The sequence below is a fragment of the Protopterus annectens genome, chromosome 6.part0 (genome assembly GCF_019279795.1).
Source record: "Protopterus annectens isolate FY-2018-M chromosome 6.part0, PAN1.0, whole genome shotgun sequence".
Lineage (NCBI taxonomy): Eukaryota > Metazoa > Chordata > Ceratodontiformes > Protopteridae > Protopterus > Protopterus annectens.
Genome location: NC_056737.1, coordinates 336,084,234 through 336,089,459, shown reverse-complemented (window position 1 = coordinate 336,089,459; position 5,226 = coordinate 336,084,234).

Below are 5,226 nucleotides of genomic sequence, written 5' to 3'. Positions count from 1 at the left end.
AGGCCTGCGACTCAAAGGTAGCGGTCATCAGGGGCTGCGAAAGTGCCTCACTGAGTACCAGCAAACTGGCGATTGGCTTAGAAGCTTAGTCGCCGGTTTTGGACCTCGGTCTGTCTCAGTCTTTTTCCTTGCGTTTGTGAAGTCCGGTGGAGATTGAAGGAGACCTCCTTCTCTCCAAAATAGGAGATACAGTCTCGATGTCAGGCAAAATCTTAAGACCATCTCGGAACTGATGGAATGGACTGCACCAAAGATGAAGCAGAGTCGGAACCGGAGCTCCTTGGTTCTGACGCGGTTCCTGTAAATGGGCTTTGCCCAGACAATATATGCAACTGGTGTGACAGACATTTTCTGCACACACCTGTCGCATTTTTTGAAGCCCGAAGGGCAATGATCCTTGTGATCCTTATCTTTAGACATAGTTAAACACGTGTAAAGAAGTTTATTATAACATTCACACACACACACACACACACACACACACACACACAGGAAAGGTCCTCTAACTTAAACAGGCACTACGGCCCTCTAAAAAACAGGCTATACAGTCCTAAGGAGGGAATAGGGGTTGAAACTTTCCAAAAACAGATGCACAATACAGAAGAAACTATTATATTTAAATACTAAATAAGTAAAAATCATTTTACTTAGCCAACGAGCCAGTAAGACACAACCTCGAAACTTTCGCAGCAAACGAGATCTGGAGAATTGCCATAAGGCACCATGAGATAGGGGCTAGCCTAGAGCCAGTAAAAAGCTCTCTAGCTTTAGTATAGGCGGAGTCAGAGCCGAAAATCGGCTCCAAACCCATCCAGCAAGAATTACGGCGAGATAGGACTACATATCATATTTTTCCACATAATTTGAGTTGAAATGTAGTGCAATTTGAAGGCACCTTCCGAAAGGTGTTGAGATGAGACAAATCTAGAACAGGACTCCATTTCTCCTTTTCTGTTCATCAGACAGCCTGGAAGAAAACCCTTTTTTTTACATGCTATGGGTAAAAGTTCTACTGTACATTTGTGAAGACTTGGATTGGACTGATGCACCCAGTTGGGATACTTTTGAAAGGTGAAATATCCTTGCAAGTCATTTTGTAGCCTTGCTGAATACAGGGCCATGTTTGAAGGTATGAAGTACAAATATAAAGGGAAGACAAGTCTGACAAGAGGAGAGGGATGGACCAAGGGGGACAAGAGAAGACAAGACAGATTTGTTTGGAAAGGGAGTCATCCCAGATATGCAGACTATAGCAAGTTCATCCTGAAATCTCTAAATACAGGAAAATGTCTGGTGTGGACCTACAGTTGCTGCAAGAAAAGGGAGTGGGCTTGGCCAGGTAGATCTGATACCTAGGAACACAGTTGAAGATCTGTTTGAATCTTGCATCACTTTCCCTTATTCTTGCGAGGTTTAAGTTTGCACCCTCAGGAATAGGATTTCTATTGAGAATACAATAATTTGTGTTTAAATATTCTTATGAAGGGACCGAGAACAAAGCCATGAAGATCTGATAACAGATCCAGTAGCAACTGCAAGCTTATCATAACTGCACTTCATACTATATCTTGCTACCTATGAAGCTTGACCCACCATGGAAATACCTACCATTTTATTTTAGACAAAAAAAAAAAAAGGGAAGGCGGGGTTTCACTCAACTCGTATTAAACAAATGTAGCTCTCTAAAAGCCAGGGTGGAAGAGGTTTAAACCTTCTTTCTATAATCTGTCCATGGCTTTGCCAACTGTCAGAGTAGGGCAATAAACTGCAAGTACAAGACTGGATGGCTTTTCTGCAGAAAGGATTTTTATACAAGATTTAGATTCTATCAGATCTCTTAGGAGTTGGTGGTTGACAGAGCAGAAGTGGATGCAAATTTATCCAACACTAGATGAACAGATGCAAGTATAGGGGTATAAATCTCCTGTAAATCTTTTCTGCACATCAGGTATTTGAATTCCCACTCAAAATGCAACTTTGTGATAGTTTCCTCAAAGAGCTCCTTAACAGGTGAACCAGGGAATACAGTATTCAGTGGCCCTTTAGCCTGGGGAATGTTCATCCAAATCTGAAAATGCCTCATTCTCCTCAGAAGACCACTCATGTATGAGGAGTGCAGGTGCAGAGGGAAGAAAGGAGGCTTTAGAGCCAAAATGACCTTAAATATGCCTTAAAAATAATACCATCCATTCTTTCCTGGGACACAGGGGAGGGAGAAACATTTTTCTCAGTTTCTTCTTGGGAGGGACGTCCACCTTAATGCAACTCTGCAGATCAGATCCTTGGCATTCATTCAATGGACACAGGCACTGCTTCCTGAACCAATATTTGAGGGATACCACCTCCAGTCCTTCCAAGTTACAAAAAAAGTCATGTACTCACCATAATGTTCCATCTGTTCATCTTCATTCGTTCTTGATGAATGGGACTCTGTTCAGATTGCTCTGCCATTATACTGCTAGTGCCAGCCAAAAACTCTACCCACAACGCCCCTCTCTCTATTACCTCAGAGCCTGCAGATACCAAGAGTGTACACAGTAATTGTAAGTAGAAGCAATGTCAAAGGTAACAGATGGAACGTTATAGGGAGTACATAACTTCGGCTGTCAATCTTAGTTTATTCTTGACAAATGGGACAGAGTCCCCAGCTACTTTAGTTTCTGGGTGGCCTTAAGGAAGGTTATGCCAGAGAACCATACAGCCAAAGGATGCTCTTCCCCTGGAGACCATACTCACTTTGTAATGAATGATAAAGGTATGAGGCATAGCCCAAGTTGCAGCTCACAAATTTAGTCTATAAAAGCTTTTGAATGAAAAACTGCTGATGTGGCAAATGATCTGGTTGAATGCACTAACAGGTACAGGTAACACTCTCAGCATTTTGATAAGGTCACTTTTGATACACCTTGTCCAACTGTTGGTTCAGAAAAGGAAATTAACAATTGATCCAATTTCTTGGATTCTTTAGCCCTGTTCAGGTAAACAACAACTGCCTACGTATGACCAATAAGTGTAAGCAACATTCACCTTTGCTGGAAACCTTAGGGAAGAAAACTGGTAATTCAATAGCTTAATATTGGATTCAGAAACCACCTCAAAGACACCCTGTCTTTATGAAAGATGATAAAAGGAGGCTTTGCACATGATGCCTGGATCTCAGACTCTAGCGGAAGTGATGGCTACTACAAAAACTTTTCCAGGAAAAAAAAATTTAAGAAGGCAAGTTGCTGCTTGTTCAAAGGGAGGTAATACTAAAGATTGCAAAACCATGGTGAGATCCCACAGAGCTACGGGATCTTTGAACAGAGGTTTTAACCATAAAGCACCTTTTGCACAGGCGATGGGAAAGGATCAAAGCTGTTGAAAACTGGAAATGGCTGCAAACTGGACTCCGTGTAAGCTGACACTCCATGGTCAAAGAGTGGCTAAAAATTGCAAGACTTTAAAACAGGTGCTGAATATGGATCTAAACTGTTTTGCAGAGGCCCAAAATGAAAACCTCTTCCATTTACTGGAAGAGTCTCCTGGTGGAAAGCCTATGGGAGGGCAGAAGAATCTTTTGTACTGGGGAAGTTATATTACAGTGCCTTGAAATTAGCAGAATTGGAGGAACCAAGCTGCGAGCTTCAGAGCATGCAGATCAGGGTGCACCAGTCCCTGCGGGTGAGAGCAGATCTGGAAATGGGGCCAGAATCCACAGCTGGTGAATCAAGTGAGGCCATAGAAAGGGAAACCAAATTTGCCTGGACCAGAAGGGAACAATGAGAATCACCTTGCTTTGCAACCTTTGGGCTTTCTTTAGCAAGAGAGGTAGGAAATTGGGAAGGCATAAAGACGACCTGAGGACCAACTGAGAAGGACAGTGTTTCTCAGGGACTGCCCTTGAGGGAGGATTAGGGCAAAGTAGCTGCTGCACTTGTTCATTGGGGAAGCAGAGAGGTCACAGCAAGGCTGGCCCCATCAACAAAAGATTTTTCACCACTTTGGGATTAAGAGACCACTAGTGAGGCAGTAGTGTCTTGTCAGTTTGTCTGCCGTTACCATAAGAAAGTGCTTGGAAAATATTACCCATTGCCACACAGAGCTTACTGGCAAAGGGGTAGGATTTGGTTCCCCCTCGTTTGTTGATATACCATACCACTGACATGTCTGAATGGATCACAGCTTTTCCCAGAGAAAGAGAAGACTGAAAGGCTTGCAACACTAGGAGCAATGCTCTCATTTCCAAGACACTGATGTGCAATTGGCCTCTTGTGGAGACCAAGTGCCTTGGACTGTTACTCCCAGATAATGCCCCCCACCCCAACTGGGAGGCATCTACAGTCACTAGGGCCTTGGATTGCAGGGAAACAAAGGGACTGCCCATTAGGATTTCTGACTGTATCCACCAGGAGATCCTTTTTGCCACATCCTAAGAGGAGTAGTCAGATGAGAAAGAATGGACCAGAAGGAGGCCAGAAGCCACTGAAGTATCCTCATGTGAAATCTTAAGGGGACTAGGGTGATGGCTGCCACCTTAGATCCTAGGGCTAGGAGGACGAGTAGAGTGGGCACTTTTTTTTTTTTAAATCAGAATGAGCTACACTTGAAACCTTATCTTCTGGAGCCTGTAAAAGCAGAGAAGTTAAACAAACTGAGCGGTGGAGGGCTCCTACGAATTCTAGGTCCCAAGTGGGAGACAGCTGTGACTTTTCATAGTAGACCGTTATATCCAGGGTAATGAACAAGTGTGTGATAAAGTCTACGGCTTGCAGCAGAAGATTCGTGGTAGGGGCGGTGAGGCACCAGTCTAGATAAGGAAACACCCAAAATCCATGTAATCTCAAGTGAGCCATGACTGCTGCCATGCATTTGGTGATCATGGGGGCTGTGGGGAGGCCAAAGGGCAGCGCTCTGAACTGATGACTGGCCTCTAGCTAAGAGAGAAACCTTGAGCACTCCTCTATGTGGTAATATACAAGCTCTACAGAGCACATCCAAACCCTTTCCCCCTAGACAGGGGAAAATAAACTGAACCATAACTATACGGAATTTTGTCTACTGAATAAAGTCGTTCAGAAGGCGTAGGTCCAGTATTAGCCTCTAGTCTCCAATCTTTTGGCACTAAAGAACTTAAGAGTAATATCCAGAGCCTATCTGGTCTGGTGGGACTACTTGGATGACTTTTCTAGCAGCTTTTGAACCTCTATGGCTGCTTGATCCCACTGACTGGGTGGAACACCAGGG